This window comes from Mustela erminea, chromosome 4 (assembly GCF_009829155.1).
Source record: "Mustela erminea isolate mMusErm1 chromosome 4, mMusErm1.Pri, whole genome shotgun sequence".
Taxonomy (NCBI): domain Eukaryota; kingdom Metazoa; phylum Chordata; class Mammalia; order Carnivora; family Mustelidae; genus Mustela; species Mustela erminea.
The window spans coordinates 95,767,546-95,791,746 of record NC_045617.1 but is presented as its reverse complement, the minus strand read 5'-3'; the positions used below and the strand labels follow the sequence as shown (position 1 = coordinate 95,791,746).

Genomic DNA, 24,201 nt, shown 5'->3' with positions numbered 1-24,201 from the left:
GGGGAAGGAGCTGAATAAGGCAAGCATACCGTGTAGGGCTGAATTCATTTTAATTATAAAATAGATGGTTTTGAGGAGTTCATTATAGATCCTGGATATCTACCTTTTGTCTGTACTGTCATTTGTAAATATCTTCTCCCATTGCGTGGGTTGCCTCTTTATTTTCTTGACTGTTTCCTTTGCTGTGCAGAAGCTTTTGATTTTGATGAAGTCCCAAAAGTTCATCTTCGCTTTTGTTTCCTTTGGCTTTGGAGACATATCTTAAAAGAAGTTGCAGTGGTTGATATCAAAGAGATTACTGCCTATGCTCTCCTCTAGGATTCTGATGGATTCCTGTCTCACATTGAGGTCTTTTATCCATTTTGAGTTTATCTTTGTGTACGGTGTAAGAGAATGGTCGAGTTTCATTCTTCTACATATAGCTGCCCAGTTTTCCCAGCACCATTTATTGAAGAGACTGTCTTTTTTCCTCTGTATATTTTTTCGTTTTGGCGAAGATTATTTGACCATAGAGTTGAGGGTCCATATCTGGGCTCTCTACTCTGTTCCACTGGTCTATGTGTCTGTTTTTATGCTGGTACCATGCTGTCTTGGTGATCACAGCTTTGTAGTAAAGCTTGAAATCAGGTAATGTGATGCCCCCCATTTTATTTTTGTTTTTCAACATTTCCTTAGCAATTCGGGGTCTCTTCTGATTCCATACAAATTTTTTGACTATTTGCTCCAGTTCTTTGAAGAATACCGGTGGAATTTTGATTGGAATAGCATTAAAAGTATAGATTGCTCTAGGCAGTATAGGCATTTTAACAATGTTTATTCTTCCAATCCAAGAGCATGGAATGGTCTGCCATCTTTTTGTGTCTTCTTCAATTTCTTTCATGAGTGTTCTGTAGTTCCTCGAGTACAGATCCTTTACTTCTTTGGTTAGGTTTATTCCCAGGTATCTTATGGTTCTTGGTGCTATAGTAAATGGAATCGATTCTCTAATTTCCCTTTCTTTATTTTCATTGTTAGTGTAAAATGTTGATATCCAGGATCTATAATGAACTCCTCAAACTCAACACACACAAAACAGACAATCATATCAAAATATGGGCAGAAGATATGAACAGACACTTCTCCAATGAAGACATACAAATGGCTATCAGACACATGAAAAAATGTTCATCATCACTAGCCATCAGGGAGAGTCAAATTAAAACCACATTGAGATATCACCTTACAACAGTTAGAATGGCCAAAATTAACAAGACAGGAAACAACGTGTTGGAAAGGATGAATATCCAACTTTTGCAGCAACATGGATGGGACAGGAAGAGATTATGCTCAGTGAAATAAGTCAAGCAGAGAGAGTCAATTCCATGGAGGACATGGAGAGTTAGAAAGGAGAAGGGAGTTGGGGGAAATTGGAAGGGGAGGTGAACCATGAGAGACTATGGACTCTGAAAAAACAATCTGAGTGGTTTGAAGTGGTGGGGGGAGGTGGGAGGTTGGGGTGCCAGGTGGTGGGTATTATAGAGGGCACAGATTGCATGGAGCACTGGGTGTGGTGAAAAAATAATGAATACTGTTATGCCGAAAATAAATAAAAAATAAATTAAAAAAAAAGAAAATAGATGGTTGAATAGAAGATAGGGCAAATATGATGAGCAATGCCTTCATGTTTTTGATTTGCACTGGAAGCTGCTAATTCTGCCTGGTTGCAATTGCAAACATTTCTATTATCTTGACAATTACTTCTACTTAAAGATAATGAGTGGGTTTGACTCTTCTGTCATAGTTCCAATTCTGAGACTGCTTCTCATTTTTCTTTTCAATATTAAAATCTTCATGACTAAAGCTTCCAAGCAACATTTTCCTCCAGGACCCAGACCTTTGCCAATTATTGGAAATCTGCATATTCTCAATCTGAAGAGGCCATATCAAACTATGCTGGAGGTAAAAAATGATTGTTCATTTCTTACTTATTCATAATTTTCTACCCTCATTCTTACCCTCATGAGTTTATTAGCATGCACATACACTTATGACTGGTTTGTATATGTATAATGAAGTAATTAAATAGGATTCAAAGTTAATTGAGCTGTTTTATTTAATGTTCAGTTTCTTTTAAATTTGGATATAGAAAAATATTAATAAATATATTTCTATTATTTAATGTGGTATTTTACCCTGAAATATTTATGATCTGTATCCCTTATTTCAGACACTTTGATCTACATATTCCATATTCTTTATCCATATTCTATGTCCTACATATTTCTCTATAAAGGAACTGATTATGATTATAGTCTTACTCTAGAAACTTTTAATTGTTATTAAAAAGAGGGTCTATGGAAGGCACAATCAACAGTATGATCCCAGCAACTGAGACTCAAAATTGACTGTCATTAATTAGCTGTGTAAATTTATATAAAAATTTAATCTCTATTTCTTTGTCTGTACAGTTACAGGACTAGACCAAATATTGGACAAATTTCTCTAATTTCCACTTCAAAGATTTTACAATTCTTGATTGTGGAATAAGATAGAGGGATGGAAGGAAGAAAGGAAAGAAAAGGAATGGAAGGGAGGGGAGGGGAAGAGAGGGGAAGGGAAAGAAGGCAAGAGGAGAGGAGAGGAAAGGAAATGAAAGGGAGTAAAGAAAGGAAAGAAAAGAAGGAAGAGAAAGGAAAGGAAGCAAGATGGGAAAGAAACAAGGAAAGAAAGAAAGAGAGAGAAAGGAAGGAGGGAGGGAGGGAGGAAGGGAGGGAAGAACAAAAATATAATATTTAAAATTTGCTTTTGGCCATAAATTCCTATTTTTAAGAGCAAAGGGCAGATAATTAATATTGAGTTCTGCTATGTTCTATAAATTCTAAGCTTGAAAACCATAACAGGAGATCTACTGAAGAGAAAACCATTACTTTGCCTCTGTGGATAACACAATCATCATCATCACCGTCATCTAATATTCATATTGTACTTCTTAGTTTACAAAGGACTGCAAGGATTTCACTTATTCCTTACAACCACCCTCCAAGGGAAATAGGGATGATATTTTTATCTCCATTCCACAGATATGTGACTCAGAGAAATTAAATTTTACTAGTGACTTTCATTTTCTGATCTTTTAATGCTACTTGACGGCTTTCATCTATACTCAAAGGTCACATGATAGGTTGACTCCTCAGGAGTATAAGATCTCTCAACAAAGTTTTCATCTAATTCCATGTGCCCAATCCTATTTGTTTCCTAACATTCCTGTTTTTTTGCTTACATATTAACCAGCCTAATCCCTTTACTATTTAGATCTTCAATTTTTATCATTTCTACTTCTGTCCTACTGTTCTGTGTTAATTTCACCTATGAAATGTCTTTTCATCACTTCTTCTGAGCCTATGTATACATTTTTTTCTCAAAATATACCTTGGTAATTTTTGTTCCTTTTCTGAAACCTGACATTTTACCCAATGTATATGTTGTGGTTCACACCTGAGAAACTGTCTTCACAGACTCAAATTCCTATTTTAATTTTTACTTACCTGTAACATTAATTTAAATTCTATTATCTTCCTAAGTTATTGAACCCTTTTACAATCTTAATGTGATTCTTTAAATTCAAGGTTTTTGTAATCATCACCTGTCACCAAATAACATTATTAAAATATCATAGACTATATTCCCTATGCTATACTTTTCATCTCTTTGATTGTTTATAACTGGAAGTTTATATCTCTTAATCCCCTTTTTCTGTCCACACATCCCTCAGCTACTTTCCTTCTGTTAACCATCAGTTTGTTCTCCATAATTAAGAATCTGTTTCTTGGTTTGTCTCTCTCTCTTTTTTCCCCCTTTTGATCATTTGTTTTGTTTTTCTAAATGCCACTTATAAGTAAAATCGTTTGGTATTTGTCTTTCTCTAATTTGTTTCACCTAACATAATATCTTCTAGGTCCATCCATGTAATTGCAAATAGCAATAATTCATTCTTTTTGATGGCTAATAGTCTTCTGTGTGCATGTGCATGCCTGTGTGTGTGTGTGTGTGTGTGTGTGTGTGTGTGTGTTATATCTTCTGTATTTATTTGTCCATTGTCATTTGTCCATTGATGGATGCCTGGGTTGCTTCTATATCTTGGCTGTTGTATAATCATGCAATAAACAGAACAGTGCATATACCTTCAAACTAATGTTTCATTGCCTTGGGGCAAATACCCAACAGTGAAATTACTGAATCATATGGTATTTCTATTTTTAATTGTTTAAGTAACTTCCATACTGTTTTCCATAGTGACTGCACCAATTTACATTCCCACCAACAGTGCATGAGTGTTGCATTATAATGTTATTTTCCAAAGTCAAGTTTCCTAAAGGAAGAAATGTTAGAAGTCCATTTCTCATTTTTACCTAAACCTTAGTTGGGTAAAAACCACAAGCTCTGCAGATGACAAGGCTCCATGTGTATGCTTTTTAAGCATTGTAATCTACTATTTCTTGAGGCCACTGTACCTTGCCTATGTGATGGAAATGATGATAACATCTACTATTTTGGTTTACAATGTGCATTAAAAGAGATACTGTCAATATAGTTAGGAAGCAATATATGATCACTCTTGTTATTTTTCATTATCAAAGAAAATTGAATGCTTTCTTTATAGTACAAAATGTCTCGTAGTAGTGCAGAACTAACTTGGACCTACTGTGGTTACAGCATCCCACAAAGAATAGGGCATGAATATGGTGGTCAGATAGTCAAGTGTGTTGGTTAGGAAGTGCTTTGTCTTCCTATAGCCCGGGTTGGGCATTCTCTGAGACCAGACAAAAATATAATAGAGAGAAACTAGGAGTCAATTCCATGATGTCAGAGCCCTGCTACTGGAAATCCCAAAACAAAATGGAGCAAAGGACGATCAGTGGATGATCATAATAATTATGGCTTAAACAGGTATAGCAACCAAAGAGTATCTTTAGTGAACTAGTCAAGTATTGTCATTTCACAAGAATATAAAACTGATTAATTGGTCAGAATTAAATTTTCAAAGATCAAGATCTAGTTCATTTTTTATTACGATACCATGTTTTAGCTGCTTCTCTTTTTTTTATACACTTAAACTCTCCCAGAAATATGGCTCCATTTACAGCATCCAAATGGGTCCAAAGAAGGTGGTGGTTCTCTCTGGATATGAGACAGTGAAAGATGCTCTGGTCAATTACTGTGAACAGTTTGGGGAACGATCTCAAGTGCCTATATTTGAAAGACTTTTTGAAGGAAAATATAATAAACTCTAAGCTTAAGATATATCCTTATAGTTAAAATTATTAAATCAATTGCACCATATTATCTTTAATAATTCCTTTCATGATTTAATTTTCCCTTCATCAATATACATCACACAAATAGAATTTACTGAGGGGAAAATTTATGTTTATGGTTTTATTCTCATTGTACATGATAATTCTATTAAACAAATAATTATTAGCCAGAAACTATGTGGAAAGTATAGTCAGCACTACGGAAATACAAAGAGAACAGAGGCCATCAGCTTAAGAGGTCACAGTCTAATGATTGCCACTGATCCATCAAAAAATACAATAGCAGTAGTGTTAAAATAATATTGAACCATATTTTCAGCTGGATAAAGTTGTTGTATCTTGCTTTTGTGTGTCTTAGATAAATGCCTTGAGGAAATCCGGATGTTATACTGTTATGTCAGTCCACTAATATAATAACTCTTTATTACAATAACCATTTAATGCTCATTTAATAACTCTAAAAATGGGAATGGTTTCATCTTGACATTATTTTTAGTGAACTAATATTGGTATCTAGTAAATACTACTAAGCCATTTTAATGCTTCAGCAACTTTTTGAAAAAGCATTTCTCACACTATCCTTCTCCAGCATCTTGTTCTTTGAGATACTAGTAGATGTTCTATGCAAAAACCAGTGTCACTGAAGTGAATTTGAGAAAACTACATAATAAAGGCCTCTCTGAACTCTGGAGTGCCTAATGGGATGTTAAAACCTCTGAGAAAAACACCAAAAGTCTACATACTTTTATTTAATTCAGTCTTCACACTTATAAGTCCTTGCAACATTTCTTTTTTTTTTTTTTCTTTTTACATGAAATCTAATTAGTTAACATCCAGTGTAATATTGGTTTCAGGAGTAGAAATCAGGGATTCCTCACTTACCTACGACATGAGGGCTGATTACAAGCATCTCCTTGGTATCCATCTCCCAGTTAGGTCCCCCCCAACCTCCTTTCATCAACCCTCAGTTTGTCCTCTACTGTTAAGAGTCTCTTATGACTTTTTTCCCTCTCTCTTCCCCATCCCCATATGTTCCTCTGTTTTGTTTCTTAAATTCCACTTATGAGTGAAATCATGTGGTAGTTGTCTTTCTCTGGCTAATTTCACTTAGCATAATACCCTCTAGTTCCATTCATATTGTTCAAAGGGCAAGATATCATTCTTTTATATGCCTGAGTAATATTCTATTGAACTACACACACACACACACACACACACACACACACACACTTACCACAACAGTCCTTGAGACATTTTTTTTTTTTTTAAGATTTTATTTATTTATTTGACAGAGATCACAAGTAGGCAGAGAAGCAGGCAGAGAGAGAGAGAGGAGGAAGCAGGCTCCCTGTCGAGGAGAGAGCCTGATGTGAGGCTCAATTCCAAGACCCGGGGATCATGACCTGAGCCGAAGGCAGAGGCTTTAACCCACTGAGCCATCCAGGCGCCCCTACCTACATTTCCTTTACTTAGAATTCATACTAACATCTCATAAAATCAACATTGAAGAACAACAGATCATTCAGTCCCTGGTCTTTAGCCCCTGGGATCTATCTTCTTCTGTTCCTTCTAGAAATGGGGACACGTTTTGTCTCTTCCCTCTGGCATCTCTGCTTTTTTCCATAATACTTCAAATATTACTCACTGATGCTATGATTATACACAAAATCATTTTAATTTATATCAATATCAAATCCAACAGTTTTTTCCTCAGCAAATCATTTTAAGAATCAAGCAGTCTTTCTTTTTAAGTGACTTAACTGGTCATAGGGAAATTACTTTTTGTTCAAAGAGAAAATGATTCGTTCTCCACCCCACACCCTGTCTAGTAATCTACCCAAATGGGTAAAAGCATTCTTTAAACCATTTTGTATAAATAGAGGAAAAATTTAGTATTTTCTTTAGCATTAGACCATTTTGGAATATTACTTCATCTTAATATTTTGCCATGTAACTTACAGATATTTTAAACTTTGGTGCCAAGTTGTTGTTGTTGTTTTTAAGATTTTACTTATTTGAGAGAGAGGGAGAGCAAGCACAAGTAGGGAAAGGGGCTAGTGGCAGAGGGATAAGGAGAAACAGATTTCTTGCTGAGCGAGCAGAGATCCCAATGCAGGGCCCAATCCCAGGACCCTGAGATCATGACCTGAGATGAAGCCAGAGACACTTAACCAACTGAACCACCCAGGTGCCCTGGGTGCCAGTTTTTAGAAGTTCTAGGAACACCTAAGTGGCTCAGTTGGTTAAGCATTTGCCTTTGGCTCAGATCCTGATACCAGGGTCCAGGGATTGATTCCTGCATCAGGCTCCCTGTTCAGTGGGGAGCCTGCTGCTCCCTTTGCTGCTCCCCTTGCTTGTGCTCTCTCATCTCTGTCAAATAAATAAATAAAATCTTCAAAAAATAACAAATAAATAAGTAAGAAAGTAAATAAATAAATAAATAAACTTCCATTTCTTATAATGCTAAATTGATGATCTCCACAATGACATGGCTGAGCTATCACTATGCCCTTAAAGATATAGAGATGTCTGCAGGCCTTTCATGTTCTACTACTGGTTTCTCAAATGTAAATCTTTAAATATTAACATGAGATAGTTTGAAGAGTCACATATTTATTACAAAAGAGTTTTATTCACCACAGGATCCACAGAGAGAATGACATTCTATTAATTTAAGAACTGAATGAGAGCAGAATCTAATCTTCGCCAGGGTCCTTTCAAAGGAAGTCTTAATCTCCCATGAAGTGGCAGCAGCTGCACTGGAGAGATCTCTCTCAGTGTTTTGAAGTTCATGCTGGGACTGGCAGGGATGGCGCTATCCCATTTCCAACACCTAGGTTGCCTTAGTTTATTCTGATTTCTATTTTAAGAAACTATTCCTATTTCCAACTCAGAAAGACCTCTTCTGTGTCTGGAACCTCCATAGAAAAATGAGAAAAATGCCAGTGGAGGAAGGGCCAGGGTTAGGGACTGAAACACAAGGAATAATGCCACCATCACCACAAACTGACTGTGGAAAAATATGGGCAACTTTGGCAATCCTTTCTTTCCTTATTTTTCTATAAGTTAGCGTATACCCCAACTCTTCTAAGAATTTGTTTATTATTTCCTTTAGCTATGCACAAATTCACATAGCTATTATAGTTAATAAATATTTATCACACACCTACTCTGTGCTACAGCAACACATGTGCCTAAAATTAGTATGTAGAGCACCAGTGTGGGAGCTTGGCTACACCTCTTGGTAATAATTTACTCCTAACTTTTTTCTTGGGTGAGTCTTGTGTCTGTAGTCCAAATCTTTCCCTAGCAAAAAAGACTTTGTTTTCTAATGTTCATCAGTCCCTTAACCACACCTAGCATGATGCAAGCTTATAGTAGAGACTCAGGATTTGTTTAACAAATTTGTCAGAGAAATAGAACTAAAACCGAAATCTTCTCCCAACCCAGAAATCCTCCTCTCCACAAATGTAATAGAAAAAGAAGACAATTTTATTGTTGAATAAGCATCAAACCAAGATGGGATGTGTATCACAGATAATCCACTAAGAACTTGCAAAGACAAAAACAAATTTCACTCTGTTATACAATCAAGCAGACTCAACCCATTACAAAAATGTTCTCAGGAAAAACAATAACTAGTCCTCAATAACTAAAAGGGCTTGGCAGCACCATTTGTCACCCATAGTTCATCCTAGATACACCCAGTAATCGGGGTGACCATCTGTGTTAATTGTCTGTATACAAAAGAATAATAAAGTCCTCATATCTTTATGATAGGAGGTAGTTTTGCAATTTGGGGCAAGGCACCCACCAAAGTGAGGCTCTACCCTTACACAGAAACTGGGAGAAAGGGGCACTCTCTTCCTCGATGTTTATATTCTGAATAGGTGGCCCCCAGGCCGCCAAGAAAGCCATTGCTAGGTCACAACGTTGACAAAAGACCTATTCATATTTTCAGAAGGACTTATATGTGATATATGTCATATGTGTATGATATGATTATCTATATACGATTTAAAAATGGGAAAAATATAAGTCTTCTAAAGTAAATGCTCTGAGTGAAAGAGAAGCCTCTTACTTCCAACAGGGAGAAGAAAGCCTCTCAAATTTTTACTTGTCCTTGCAAATTAAATATTAAAAACCTTGTGGACATAACTTTCAAACACTTTACTCATTATAAGGAATTGTCTTCTCTCATGGTGAAACTTGGAAAACTATGAGAAGGTTCAGCCTAACCACCCTACGGAACTTTGGAATGGGCAAGCGGCTCATAGAAGACAGGATCTTAGAGGAATGCCAGCATCTCATACGCAGCTTCGAGTCTCAGAGAGGTGCGTAGAATGAACGAAAACATGTCTTATTTTCCTGAGGAAGAAGCCAAATGCTATATATTTTTTTTAATATTTTATTTATTTATTTGACACAGAGAGAGAGAGATCACAAGTAGGCAGAGAGGCAGGCAGAGAGAGAGGGGGGAAGCAGGCTCCCTGCTGAGCAGAGAAGCCCACGCAGGGCTCGATCCCAGGACCCTGAGATCATGCCCCGAGCCGAAGGCAGAGGCTTAACCCACTGAGCCACCCAGGTGTCCCGCCAAATGCTACATTTTATTACATAGACATAATTTCAGTCTTGTAGGAAAATTCTAAGATTTTACAAATAATTCCCCAAATCATGCTCTTCTGTAAGATTTCCCAAATGTCAGCATTTTACGTTTGCCTTCTTTCTTGCTGTCTTTTTCTAAGCTGTTTGAAAGTGCTTTGGAGACATGCTCTCTCTTTATTCCTAAACACATCAATGAGATCCCTTGAAATAAACACATTCTCTCACATTCCCAAAGTACGATTTTCAAAACTCAGGAAATTAGTATTGACTCAGTAATCCCCTAAACTTATTTGGCTGGATTTTGCAATTGTCCCATTAATGCCCTGAATAGCAAAAGAAAATCCTGACACACGCATCATGTCCACTTGTCAGGTCTCTTTTGCTTCCTTCCATCTCTAACTGTTCTTCAGGAACAGGTGTATTTCTGATCTCTTTAAATGATATACAGTTAATTCCATATTATTTTAATATTTTATCTATCTAATATTTTAATTTCTCTTTTTCTTAATAAATTGAGCTCATTCCTTACTAAAAAATGTCCATCTGAATATTATCTTCATGGATGCAGGTAGCAACAGGAAGAGAAAAGGTCAAAGGCAGGCAAACTTGAAATGAATACAGACAAGAAACAGAAAGCTTGGGGACCCATGTGCTAAGTTAGCAGTCTCTGTACACAGAGAGAGAGCCCATCAGCAGTTTGGAGAAAGTACTTACAGGAAAATATCTTTTCTCTCTGCAGTGTTAAGCTTCTAACAAACATTAATTTCTCAAGTCTTTGTGTACATAGTATCTAAAACATCCTCAATTTATATGCTAAAAAGTATATATTTATATGCTTTTAGCATATGTTTATAAGCTAAAAAGGAACCATATTCCCTACAGAAATTCCCCCAAGCTTTCAGCCTCCACATTAAGGTAGGTGCTCATGTTGAAAGTAAATCTTAGCATTCTGGTTGCCAAAAATAAATGTACATCCACTAATGTATGTTTAATGATCTAAATAATTTTCAATGATGCTGAAGAAGACAAGTCCCAGTAACAGAAGAGGCTAAAACAAGAGACTCTAGATGAGATTATTTCAAGTAGAATCATTTTAATCATCTAGATATCTTCTTTTAAATTTATGAACTTGATGGTAGACTTCTAGGTTGATATTTTCTCAGATGTTATGCATTAACACTTGCTACACACACTGAAATGGCCCTCACCTGTCACATTTTAATTTCTTTAACTGAGCCAAATGTAGATTTTCCTCGACATCAATACTTTTAGTTTGCCTTCTGGCAAACTTTAAACCAAATTCTGGACACTTTTCAAGGTTCATCTAGTCTCACCTTTCCTTAAAAGGCATGGTCACCAATAATCTTGCTCCTTTATGAAACCTTTAGTTGACAGTTTTTCCCCATCATTCCAGAACTGGTTTAATACTGTTTATGTGAGTATTCCTAATCTGATTAATGAATTCTTTTGTAGGAAAGCCCTTTGAGGTCAAAACAGTAGTGAATGCTTCTGTTGCTAATGTTATTGTGTCACCAATAAATATTGTGTCACACCAATAAATAGTTCAGTTTGTGACTTCAGCAAATTTTCACAATTTTGGCCATTCATCTTTTACCCATACCACTGGTTATGCATCACCTGTGGGATAAGCCATGAATGAATAAGGAACACTCAGTAGAATTCACTTAGAAGAGGGTATTTAAACAAAGGAAAACTAGCAATAAAGTGGCTGTCTTCTAGAATGTAAGGACTAAGTGCCTTGTCAAATAGTTCCCATTCTCTCTCTTTCTTTCTTTCCTTCTTTCCTTTTTAAGATTATATTATTTATTTGACAGAGAAAGCGAGAGAGCACAACCAGGGGGAGCAGCAGAGGAAGAGAGAGAAACAGGCTCCCTCCCCACTGCAGGGTTCAATCCCAGGATTCTGGGATCACAACCTGAGCTGAAGGCAGATTCTTAACGAACTGAGCCACCCAGGGGCCCCAGTTCCCATTTTCAATAGCACAACTGACAACAGACAATATTATTTCACTTTGGAATAATTTAGGTTCTGTTACTACAAGTACAGGTGTACTCTAAATATAGGTGTGGGGGAACCCTGGCACAGGCAACTATGTCTATTTTTTTAAGTTAATTAGAGAAAGATAATTATCATATGATTTCACTCATGTGGAATTTAAGAAACAAAACAGAGGAGCATAGGGGAAGGGAGAGAAAAATAAGATGAAACCAGAGAGGGAAACAAACCATAAGAGATTTTTTTTTTTTAAAGATTTTATTTATTTATTTGACAGAGAGAGATCACGAGTAGGCAGAGAGGCAGGCAGAGAGAGAGAGAGAGAGAGAGATGAGGAAGCAGGCTCCTGCTGAGCAGAGAGCCCGATGTGGGACTCGATCCCAGGACCCCGAGATCATGACCTGAGCCGAAGGCAGCGGCTTAACCCACTGAGCCACCCAGGCGCCCCCCATAAGAGATTTTTAATCTTAGGGTATAGAGGGTTGCTTGAGGAGACAGGGGTTAAGGGTTAGGGTAACGGGTGATGGGCATTAAGGAGGGTATGTGAGCACTGGGTGTTATTTAAGACTGATGATGGATCACTGACCTCTACCTTTAAAACATACAATACGTTATGTGTTAATTAATTGAATTTAAGTAAATTAAAAATAAGTACATAAATAGCTCAATCCTTAAACAGAATTTTTAAAACAATTTTATTTATTTACTCATTTGAAATATAGACAGTGCGAGCAAGTATGCAAGTCGGGGCGGGGGGTGGGAGGGGGAGAGAATCTCAAGCCGACTCCTTGCTGAGCAGGGAGCCTGAAGCAGGGCTTGAACCCAGGACCCAGAGATCATAACCTGAGCTAAAACCAAGAGTCTGACGCTTAACTGACTGAGCCATCCAGGCACCCAACTATGTCTAACTTTAGGTGTGGCCTTTTTTCTTCGGTATTTATTAGGTCACTTGGGTGGTTAGGGGCCACTTTGAGAATCTGATGAAATATATAAAGAGCTTATCTCTCACATACATGAATATACCAAGAAACACACCAAATTTAGCCAACAGTGAAGTTCTTCCTGAACTTTCTAAGGGTTAGGGATTATTAGATTATATAGTGCTTCTCTAGGGACCCTCGACACAGTAAGCTAGATCTAAATAACAAAAATGATTATTCCAATCCTACAAAGAAACATCAGTGGTAAGGTGACAGTGCTACATGGCACTAAAATGATTTGATCTGGAATCACCTAGGAGTTTGCAGGAAAAACACTTACATTTATAGCCTTAACCAAAAAGCCAATATTGTTTTCACGGCTGCCCTAACCTTTGAGTAGATGTGTTACTACCGGCATAATATGCAAAATACTCTGGGTACATAGAACTTACTATAAACCATACCAATATTCATTGTAAGTTACCTAACTCCACTAAGTGAGGAAATCATGCTGCCCAGGTCAGTCTGACAGCTAGTCAAGATAAAACTGAAGTCTAAATGGGGTGCTATTCTATAATCCTTCCAGAAATAATGGTGTCATTCCCACTACTGCGTGCATAACATGTGTGTATTTAACTTACTTTGTTAATTTTTTATTCTTTCAGCTTTTCAATATGTTTCCAGTTTGGGGGTTCCTCCTAAAAAGTCCTAAGACAGTACTCAGGAAGAGAGATGAATTATTTGCTTTTATAAGGATGACCTTCCTAGATCATCAGCATGACATTGACAAAAATGATCCAAGAAGTTTCACTGATGCCTTTTGGTCAGCCAGCAGGAGGTAATGGTGATACCTTATCATATTGTTTATTATTTAGTTTAATTAATAGCATCTGGAGGAAAGATAGTTCTTGCAAAGAAGAAAAATCATTAGATTCAATTAAGTTAATAATGGTAGATTTGTGCCTTACCAAGAATGCTATTTAGTACATTTTCTGTTCTTGAATATTTTTCACTGCTTTTCACATCACTCTCTAAAAAACAAACAACAAACAAACAAACAAAAAAACCAAGATATATAGAAGACCTTGAATGTTAGCTTTTAGAATTCGTACAGCATTCCTTTTATTGAAATCTTGAAAAATCTTGAAACGCAAGAAAGATTATTTAATGCCATTTTTTTAAAGAAACAATGTTGGGCACATTCGAATCACTCAGTCAAAAACTAATTTCCAAAATGGCAAATAGCCTTTCCCATTGTTAGAATTATTTATCATCATTAGCATCCAGGCTGTGCTCTATTTGAAAACTCTGCACAACATCCTCATAATTTAAAAAAAAAAAAAAAATTCACTCTATTGAGGAAAGAATGGCAAGATTTTTGCTTTTTCAATTCATGTTAGGTTATCTGCTATGATTGTCAAGTATAAAATTTTTTCATCACTCATGATTCCTTTTCCCCTTTCAGGAGAAAGATACATCTACTGCCTATTTCAGTGATGAAAATTTGGTGGCACTCGTTAGTAACCTGTTTGCGGCTGGTACAGAGACCACAGTCTCCACGCTACGCTGGGCACTACTGCTCATGTTGTGATATCCTGAAGTCCAGAGTAAGTCTCTTAAGATTCAGGCCATTGCCTGAAGGAAAGACTCAGAAATCTCTTGGGATGGAAAAAGCAGAATTCTGCCACCCTGGATACCTTTAATTTATACCCTTAGGACAGTGTGCCTTTAGTTTCCTTTGGACATAAGAAAGTAGATTTTGCTCTCCAAGGTTCCTGAGACGGTCAACAGGTGTCAGCTCTTTGCAGGTGTCACTCCATGCAGGTCCCCAACGGGGCCTCAAGAATAGAGATCCAGGAGTGCAAACAGTGCAGAAAGAAATGGGTCAGAAAATCAGAGAGCATTAAGGTTTGGTTTTCACATGGAAGGACAACTGAGAAGATTGTTCCAATATCTCTCCCCCCACCTCTAATCAGTGCATTTTGTCCAGAAAAGGTCTGTGATGAGAGCACCAAAGTTGTGGGGTCAGCCCAGCCTCGAATTGCACATCGAACTCAAATGCCATACACAGATGCCGTCATTCACGAAGTACAGAGATTTGCTAATATCCTGCCCACAAGCTTACCTCATGCAACAACCACAGATGTGATGTTTAAAAATTACTATATTCCTAAGGTAAGGGTTTAAAAGGGGAAATGAGGGGAGAGGGAAAGGATGTCAGCTGCTCAAAATCACAGAAGCACTGAAATAAGCCGCTGCAGGCGATCTCAGCCTGCCTTGCTTCCCAGCCTCCCCTGCTTCTCTCTCCCCCCTTCCCTTTTTCCTCCTTTTCTCCCTCCCTACCGTGCAAAAAAAGGTAACTGAGTGTGTCAGAGTGTATGTGCACAGAATAGGTGGTAATTACTCTGCACAACGTATTACAAGGGATTATTATTTCCATGCAGTATCTGAGGAAATTGAGGTTCAGAGAGTTCAAGCAAGGTGGGTGGGTAAGGGGCCCAGATCGCGGAGAAGACTCGCTGCCTCTTCAAGCTGGTTTTCCCCACGCAGGGCCCCCAACAGCATCACCCCCAGCCCCGTGTCCCTCCTCACACAGAAATACACTCAGGCCCTCTGCTTCTCAATCTTGAGACCTCTAAAGGCATTCCTGTGCTTCCCCTGGCAAACTGAAGTATGCGTAGATCTTTGCTAAAAGTACACCGAAGGCAGAAATTGGCCTAGGATCAGAGCATGCCCATAGCGCTGATTCTTTTCCTTAAAGCTTTGCTGGGTCACTGCTTCTGGGCCCATCTCTGCGTGAATCCGCAGGGACCACTGGTTACGTGGCCGCACTCCCCACACCATCACTTGCTACCCTGTGCGTACCCTACAAACAGGGGGCAACATTCATCTTTGGAGATTCTCTTCCTAGCATGCATTAAACACACTGTTGGATTGAATTAATCAGATTAGTAGCTGATGAAAACAAATATAACCAATATCAAAAAGAAGAAAAGGAGACCCCCCCCCACCCAAGGAATCTATAATAATGGCAGGATTTGGGTTCTAGTTCTCTATCTCGCTGCAAGCTAGGGAGAGCACTGTTACCAGAGTTTTGCAAGTACAGGGGGTCTCACATGCCCACCATGCTACTGGCGGCTAGCTCCCCCGCTTTCACCGAACTCCAGTGGAAATAATCTAGCACAGTTGTTCTGAGGAGGAAAAATCCACAATGCCCAGGTAAATATAAATAAAAAAGAAAGAAACAAGGTGTCTGGGTCAGGGTGTTAGTCCTTAAGAGTCTGCCTTCCCCTCAGGTCATGATCCCAGGGTCCTAGTATAGAGCCCTGAATCGGGCTCCCTGCTCAGAGGGAAGCCTGCTTCTCCTTCTCCCTCTCTCTCTCCCCCTGCTTGTGTTCTCTCTCTTGCTGTCTCTATCCAATAAATAAATAAAATCTTAAAAAAAAGAAACAAAGAAAGAGAGTAACAAAGGAAGTTGTAGAATAAAATCAACAGCTATACAGATTCATGCACTGAAACAGCTAACCGCAATGACAGTACTGTGAAGCTTTCTAGAGGAAGCTGTGATTAACTACGGTGAAGTGTGAACACTGTCCTTAATGCAGGGGCAGGCTTTTCTTCCCACTATTCTAGTTTGAGTTTTCAGAGTGCTCTTTCCTGTATCACAGTTACAATTCCTTTCCTTGATCATCTTGGTTGTCTCAGAGTACATGGTGAGCTGTGGAAGGGCCGGGGCAACTGATTTTTGAGAATTTGTTTTGATGGGCTTGTTCAGTCTAGCTTATCCCCTGTCACAGTCCCTGGAGGTAAAAGAGCAAAACCTCACTGAGCCTGCACCAGGGTCTGTCCTACATACTGCTGCGTCTGAGGCTCACAAGTCACCCCATGAGGGTTATTTAATTCCCTTCATATAAATGTAGAAACTGGGATTATATCAAGAGTTAAATCATGTGCCATTATCTCATAGCAAACACAGGACTAAGTAAAGAATGTTTCCGGTTCTGAGTCCAAAGCTTGTGTTTTTTAGGAGGTACCGAATAAAAAAGTGGTTGAGTAAGTGAATGTTCTACACCAATCCCAAGCCCCTCGTCTTCCCCTCCTTCCAGATTCTTCCAGAACACACCGCTTCTGAAAAATTACCAACGGGACCTTCACACATTTTTCAAGAGTCACTTGTTAAAGAAGGAATATAATCTTTGTCATTAATAGCACTTCTGTTTCTAGGGCACCGAGGTCATCGCTTTGCTGACCTCTGTACTTTGGGACCAAACACAATGGGAAAAGCCAGACACATTCATCCCGAGCATTTCCTGACTTCCACTGGAAAGTTTGTTAAGAAAGACGCTTTCATGCCTTTTTCAGCAGGTAAGGTCTCACCTTTGAGACAGGTGGCTCAAGAAATCTGGAGAGATTTGGCCTTGTCTGATGACTGTACTTGGGTTTTGTAATTTTTTTTTTCCATGTGGCACTAAACATCAGAAATATGGGAGAGTAGAACGGGCCTTTCCTCCCCAGGCTTTAAATTGGGTGTAGGACCTAAGGCATTAGGCATTAGAATGGCATTTTCTTAGGGAGTCCCTGAAGATTCCTTGTAGCTGAGGCTAAGGTAGAGCCTTGAGAATTTGAGGAGAAAGTTAAGCATGGGGACAGTGGATAGCCCACTTCACTCCAAACAGAGAAGCTTTGCTTGATTTATTTATTGATTGATTTATTTGACTCCATGCCAACTGTGAAGCCCACTGCGGGGCTTGAACTCAGGACCCTGAGGACCAAGAGTTGGTGGCCTGACTGAGCCAACCAGGCACTCCTGAAAAGCTTTGCTTTAATATGTATAAATGCCAGTGTTACTCTTAGGCTTCTTGGGTAGAGGAGGGAGGGAGGGGGCTTAGGATTAGGGAAGAGAGAAGAGCTTTCCACTAGAGTATATTTTGGAATCCAGGGAACTAATTGAATTTACTCTATTTTCTGATTTCTGAAGAACCTGAAATCAATACTCCATTCCTAGAAAAGAATCTTAGCAAAACTACACTATAAACAGTTTGTCACCTTGTGCCTTTCCACTTACACAAACAATAGGTTAGCATTCACTCCGTATACTCATTCAGGGATAGGTCAGCCAAAGGATAGACCTTTCTTACATACTGATAACTAAGGGATACAGAGAGATACAAAGTACAATGCATTCTTCTAATTTTTACACACAAATACACAGAGGATTATATATGAGAAAACAGTACATGTATTAATGACTTCTACTTTAAATAAAAACATAATATCACATCTGGAACTGGAGTTAAAGGAAATGAAAAATAATCCACATGTAATTCACAGTGTTAAGAATTCGATTTTTCTTAAGTGTCCTTGCATTAGATTTTGAAAAAAGAAAGCCATGGAAACATAAACAATGATCTCTGGAGGACACTTCAGCTACATCTAATTCCAAACCCTCATTTTACAAATGAAGAGATGGGGTAATTAATCTATTATACATAATGTCATTTTTTTCCCCCTAGACTCATCTATCAAATCTTGGATTTACTGATGTTTAGAGAGAAGAAACAATGTTCCCCTTGACACCCCCTTGTCTCCATGCACAACAATTACTGTTTTTTTCTGACCAACTGTGCCTCCAGGTCCTTCCTGGTTTCTCACATACCTGGGCTTAGAGACTTCTTTGGACTCTGAGACAAGCAGCAAATAGTCCAGATTTTTTCAGAGTGGCCTATCTTCAAACAAGTTTGGCAAAGTATACCTCAGGAATTCCAAATATCTCCAGATATACTGTGTGTGTATATGTGTGTGTGTGTGTGTGTGTGTGTGTGTGTGTGTGTGTGTGTTTCCTGATTTAGAAAATCTAGGAATAGCGATACTCTGTTTTATCATAGACAAACAAATGGGAACATATTTAAAATGTAACAACCACAAAGCCATCACAATAAGAAAATATCATAAAAGCAATGTTGAGTGCAAAGTCCTCACATTCATCCTTACTTACTGCATTAAGATAGACATCTTGCTCTCTGGTGGGCTTATTTGATCTTTGATCACAATCACTCAACTAATTTTGCACACAACATTTCTTTTTAAGATCAACAAGATCATTTGCTATGTTTTCACCTATATATCCTTAAAAGTGTTGGAGAGGATGTGGAGAAAGGGGAACCCTCTTACACTGTTGGTGGGAATGCAGGTTGGTGCAGCCTCTGTGGAGAACAGTGTGGAGATTCCTCAAGAAATTAAAAATAGAAATTCCCTATGATCCTGCCATTGCATTCCTGGGTATTTACCCCAAAGATACAGATGTAGTGAAAAGAAGGCCATCTGTACCCCAATGTTTATAGCAGCAATGGCCACAGTTGCCAAACTGTGGAAAGAACCAAGATGTCCTTCAACAGACGAATGGATAAGGAAGATGTGGTCCATATAAACTGTGGAGTATTATGCCTCCATCAGAAAGGACGAATACCCAATTTTTGTAGCAACATGGACGGGACTGATTATGCTTATACTCAGATTATGCTGAGTGAAATCAGTCAAGCAGAGAGAGTCAATTTTCATATGGTTTCACTTATTTGTGGAGCATAACAAAAAGCATGGAGGACATGAGGAGTTAGAGAGAAGGGGGTTGGGGTAAATTGGAAGGGGAGGTGAATCATGAGAGACTATGGACTCTGAAAAACAATCTGAGGGGTTTGAAGTGGTGGGGGGGTGGGAGGTTGGGGTACCAGGTGGTGGGTATTATAGAGGGCACAGATTGCATGGAGCACTGGGTGTGGTGAAAAAATAATGATACTTTTATGGTGAAAATAAATAAATGAAAAAAAAATGCTAAAAAAAATAAAAAATAAAATAAAATAAAGAAAGAAATCTCTTTAAAAAAAAAAGTTAACTAAAATAAGGCATGCTTTGTTTTGTTGAGCCGCTAGACTCTTACCTTAACTGAATAAACCTAAATATAGAGTAGATAATTCACATCCTAAGTTGCATTATTTATCATCCATTAGATGACACAATTCAATCATACATGTTGTTCTTGGCAAGTGGGAAGATCTGATCCCAAAAGCTAGATTAGTGTTCTTTCCATGGGCTCCCTCAACACCCTATCATAACCTGTGACACTGTATAATATTCACCTAGTTCTTTGTTGGGCTCACTGACTGGGCAGCGAACCCTCTCTGAGCAATAGTCTCAGAGCCAAGCTAAATTAAATACCTGTATCTCGTTGACATTGCACATACATTGATGGACTGAATTGTTAGCTTTTATTTAATAAACATTTTCCAACAGAGAGATGTAGTATACATTGCCTTTAAACTCTAAAAATCCTGCCTTGGTAGTAGACATCGTGAAAAACTGCCCCCCACTATCCTTTATCGTGTTCATCTATTTCCTGGAAGTCCCATTTAAACCAAAGTGCTACTTTCCTTGAGATGTAAAAAATCTACATTCCGATATTTTTCAGAACGTTGAAGTCTTTTGAGACTCAGTACCCTTAAGAGTTATCTTCCAAATTACATAAATCAACAACAAAGGAAATCTAACTGGACCCTCTTGTTTCAATAAAAATTTACCTAGAAAACTTTCTTCCTTAATTTTATTGACTCCACTTTTCAGATATCTTGATATTTTCCCCAATAAGTCATGTTTCAAAAGTAATATGAACTGGGGCACCTGGGTGTCTCAGTGGGTTAAAGCCTCTGCCTTAGGCTCAAGTCATGATCTCAGGGTCCTGGGATCGAGCCCCGCATCGGGCTCTCTGCTCTGTGGGGAGCCTGCTTTCCCCTCTCTCTGTGCCTACATGTGATCTCTGTCAGTCAAATAAATCAATAAGATCTTTAAAGAAAAAAGAAAGTAATACAAACCAAGTCTCTTGTCTTAAAATGCTTCATGTGTCTTCAGAGGCTACGTAGACCCAAGTCTACATAGACTTGGGTCTACGTAGACTCTGGCCTCAGGTCTTAGGCTCCATAAATCATGTTCTAGGCTCATGTCAGAGCCAAATAATTTTAGCCCTGATATACATCATGACCCTTCCATATCCCACCACATCCTTGCTGGCTGACTTCTTCTCACCCTGGGCACAAGAGCTGAGATATAAAGCTCTCATACAAACAGGAGGCCTCCCTGACCCTTCAAATTACACTGGGTACCTTCACTATCTGTTCTCATGACACACTAGGCTTTACCCTTACATTTTTCACGCTGAAATGTTAATGTTTGTTTAGCTGCTTCATTCCCTCATGGGGGGGGCAGTTACGAGGGACATATGTACTTGGGTACATATGTACTTGATTTTGTTTTTCCAGGGCTTTGACAGAGCCCATGAGGCCCAGAAGAGGCTACAGCACTAATCCACACATTTTAAAGTAGGATAAATTACACCAGGACAGTTTTATCTCTGACCAGATTGTGTTTGCTTTTTGTGTTCCTATGTTTCATAACCCTGCACTGCGTCTCTCTCCAGGGTGCAGGATGTGTGCCGGTGAGTCACTGGCCAAGATGGAGATTTTCCTGTTCTTCACCAACCTCATGCAGAAGTTCACCTTCCAGCCACCCCCCGGGTCTCCCACCTGGTCCTGGACCTAACACCAGACATTGGCTTCACCACTCGACCAATGCCTCACAAGCTACGTGCCCTACCCTGGGCCTAGGCTCTGCATTGCAAGCAGCAGCCCCTGTTCTTAATGGGCTCCTTCACACCAACTCCCCTTTGCTACATTTCACCAAACATGATATTCTGCCAAGCACTTCAGCTTTATTTAAACAGTCAGCCACATCATTGCCAAGAGTTCTCGTGTTAGGTCAGACTGGGTTCCTGGACTAATCAACGCAGTAGAGCCTCTTTGCAGTCATTCTCTAAGACAGAACGTGTGACAACTAGAACCTTCACTTCCTTCTCTAAGGTCTTTCTTTCCAACCAAAACTGTCCTTTTCCTCCAAGGCATCTAAGTATCACCAGTCTGTAGTTTTAGTTGGTTCAGGCAGGATGACTAGAGAATGCTTTGTCCCAATATGCCCATGAACATCTTCAAAACTGCAAAGAAGACAATTCAGATTTTAAGTGAGGATCCCACTAAACGTTTATAAGATATAGAAGACATTGTTTTCATTCCATGACTCACCAAAAAGGGTGGTTAACAACGAGAATTGCTTATGAGTCCTGCCAGTTTGCTGAGGTCGGCAAGTGAGTGCTCCTGTTCCTGACTTAACTGGGATTTTCAGACCCCACTTGCCAGTGCCCACTGCCCTGAAGTCCTAGCGAGGGCCTATGCAAGGCACATGGGCTGCAGAGTAACAAAATCATTGTCAGTTCCCCTGAGACACAAAGCATCTTTAGCCTTTATGAAGTATCTCCCCATCATCAACGTAAGTGTTTCTCTTCTGCTCTTATCTGATCCCTGTCAAAGCAAAACTGGCACTAGATAAAGTTAATCCACCCAGCAAGACTTTGAGGTTATTGTCATAGAGGAAAGACACCAGAACTTCGTCTGAACTCAAATCCACTGGAACACGGGGTGATGGGAAGAGTTTTTAAATGTTGTGGTGAGTTAGAAAACATGTTAGTGGGGAGGCTACTCAAAGGCCTGTGACCCCTACACTGAGTTACTCCTTAATTGGCACATTTTTTTCTCTAGGATTAGGCCACTGATGTTTGCTATTTAGCCTCCACCTAAGCTGGGCTCCTCCCCTTCCAACAGAGACAAGGTGATAAGGTAGCTGACTTCTTTGATGACCCCATTGCAAAGCGATGGGTCCAGGTGTCCTTTAGAAAGAACTTCTTGGGTTATAAAACTGCTCAGAGTTTGTTGTTTGTTTTTGTTTTTGTTTAGTTGGTTGGTTGGTTAAGATTTACAAGTCAGAGGGGCAGAGAAATAATTTACAAGTGAAGTTTTCTCAACTAAATGCCCTAAGAAAATGAAGTCGGGGCCTGGAGACAGGAAGAAGCTCCTGTAAAGTTTAGTCAACCTGAGAGGAATGTAAAGTCCTTCCTGCTCATTCCCAAAGCAGCATTTTCCACAGAACCTTTTTACAATGAGTCAGATGGAAGATACTCAGCTTCCCTGACTTTGTTGATCTAATAGGCAAAACCATCAGTGACAGAGAAATGGGACCTGCTAATTTTAATTTATTGTTTGATTACATTCAAATGCAGGTAGCTGCACCTTCTGAGTTGCCCTCAGTACCTAACTGGTGTTCAGTAACATATCAGTGAATTTGCTATCCAAAGTCAACATGAATTGGTGGACTGCTTTCTCTCATGAGGGAAACAGAAACAGTTGTGATTAGAGAGCAGGAAATCTTGAATTTTAATTCCCACCCGTTTAGTCCCCCATGTTTGAGACTTCATGACCACATATTGGCAGTGGCATACATGGTGAATCTGGCCCTAAAAGGAAGATAATCTTTAAAACCTGTATGAGACAAGAATGTTCGGCAATAATCATAAAGTAAAACAAATAACTAATCCTTTGGTTAGTCTGATATAATAATCATTTATGTAAAAAACTGTCAAGTAACTAATAAGTAAATTTTAATAAAATTGAAGTGTCTGCAACAGAAACAACTACTAAATTATACCACCCATGTAGTTTTATTTTCTTGATTCACTCTTTAGTTTTAAAATATGAATAAAAAGTTAATTTAATGTTGACTATGTTATCTGAATCCAGTTTATGTCTGAACTAAATCTGTACTTGTCCAACAGAAAATAGTTTCCTTATTTTAAGTTTTATTTAAATTTAATTTACATTCAATTAACATTCAATGTAATGTTTCCTTATTTTAAATTTTACATATAATGTCACATACAATGTCAGAATTGAAGAAACTGAATGTCATTTTCCTAATCAATTGCTGTATGTAATCCTATATACATTGTGAATCTGGCCCTAAAAGGAAGATAATCTTTAAAACCTGTATGAGACAAGAATGTTCGGCAATAATCATAAAGTAAAACAAATAACTAATCCTTTGGTTAGTATGATATAATAATCATTTATGTAAAAAACTGTCAAGTAACTAATAAGGCCCTATATAATGGCTGTATTAATGTTTATACTGAATCTTGAAATGCAAAAATATACACAGGTTGGAAACACAAAGTGCACTCTGAGTGAGTTCAGGAGATTCTGAACCCTTAGGAATTTACTCTCAAAATGAACAGATGCAGTTGATACCGCATGTGTGTGAGAGAGAGATTAGAGGGAAAACAGGGAAGAAATTTTTAAATGATCTTCCCCAGAGGGGCGCCTGGCTGGCTCAGCTGGTTGAGCATCCAACTCTTCGCTCGGGCTCAGGTCATGATCTCAGTGTTGTGAAGTCTGTCAAGTCCCCTTTTGGACTCCACGCTGGGTTTGAAGCCTGCT

At 38.6% G+C, this 24,201-nt stretch overlaps 1 pseudogene; it reads left to right on the top strand.

Moving 5' to 3' along the window:
* Positions 1 to 1,830: 1,830 nt before the first annotated feature.
* LOC116589360 lies at positions 1,831 to 21,486 on the top strand (annotated as a pseudogene).
* Positions 21,487 to 24,201: the final 2,715 nt, after the last annotated feature.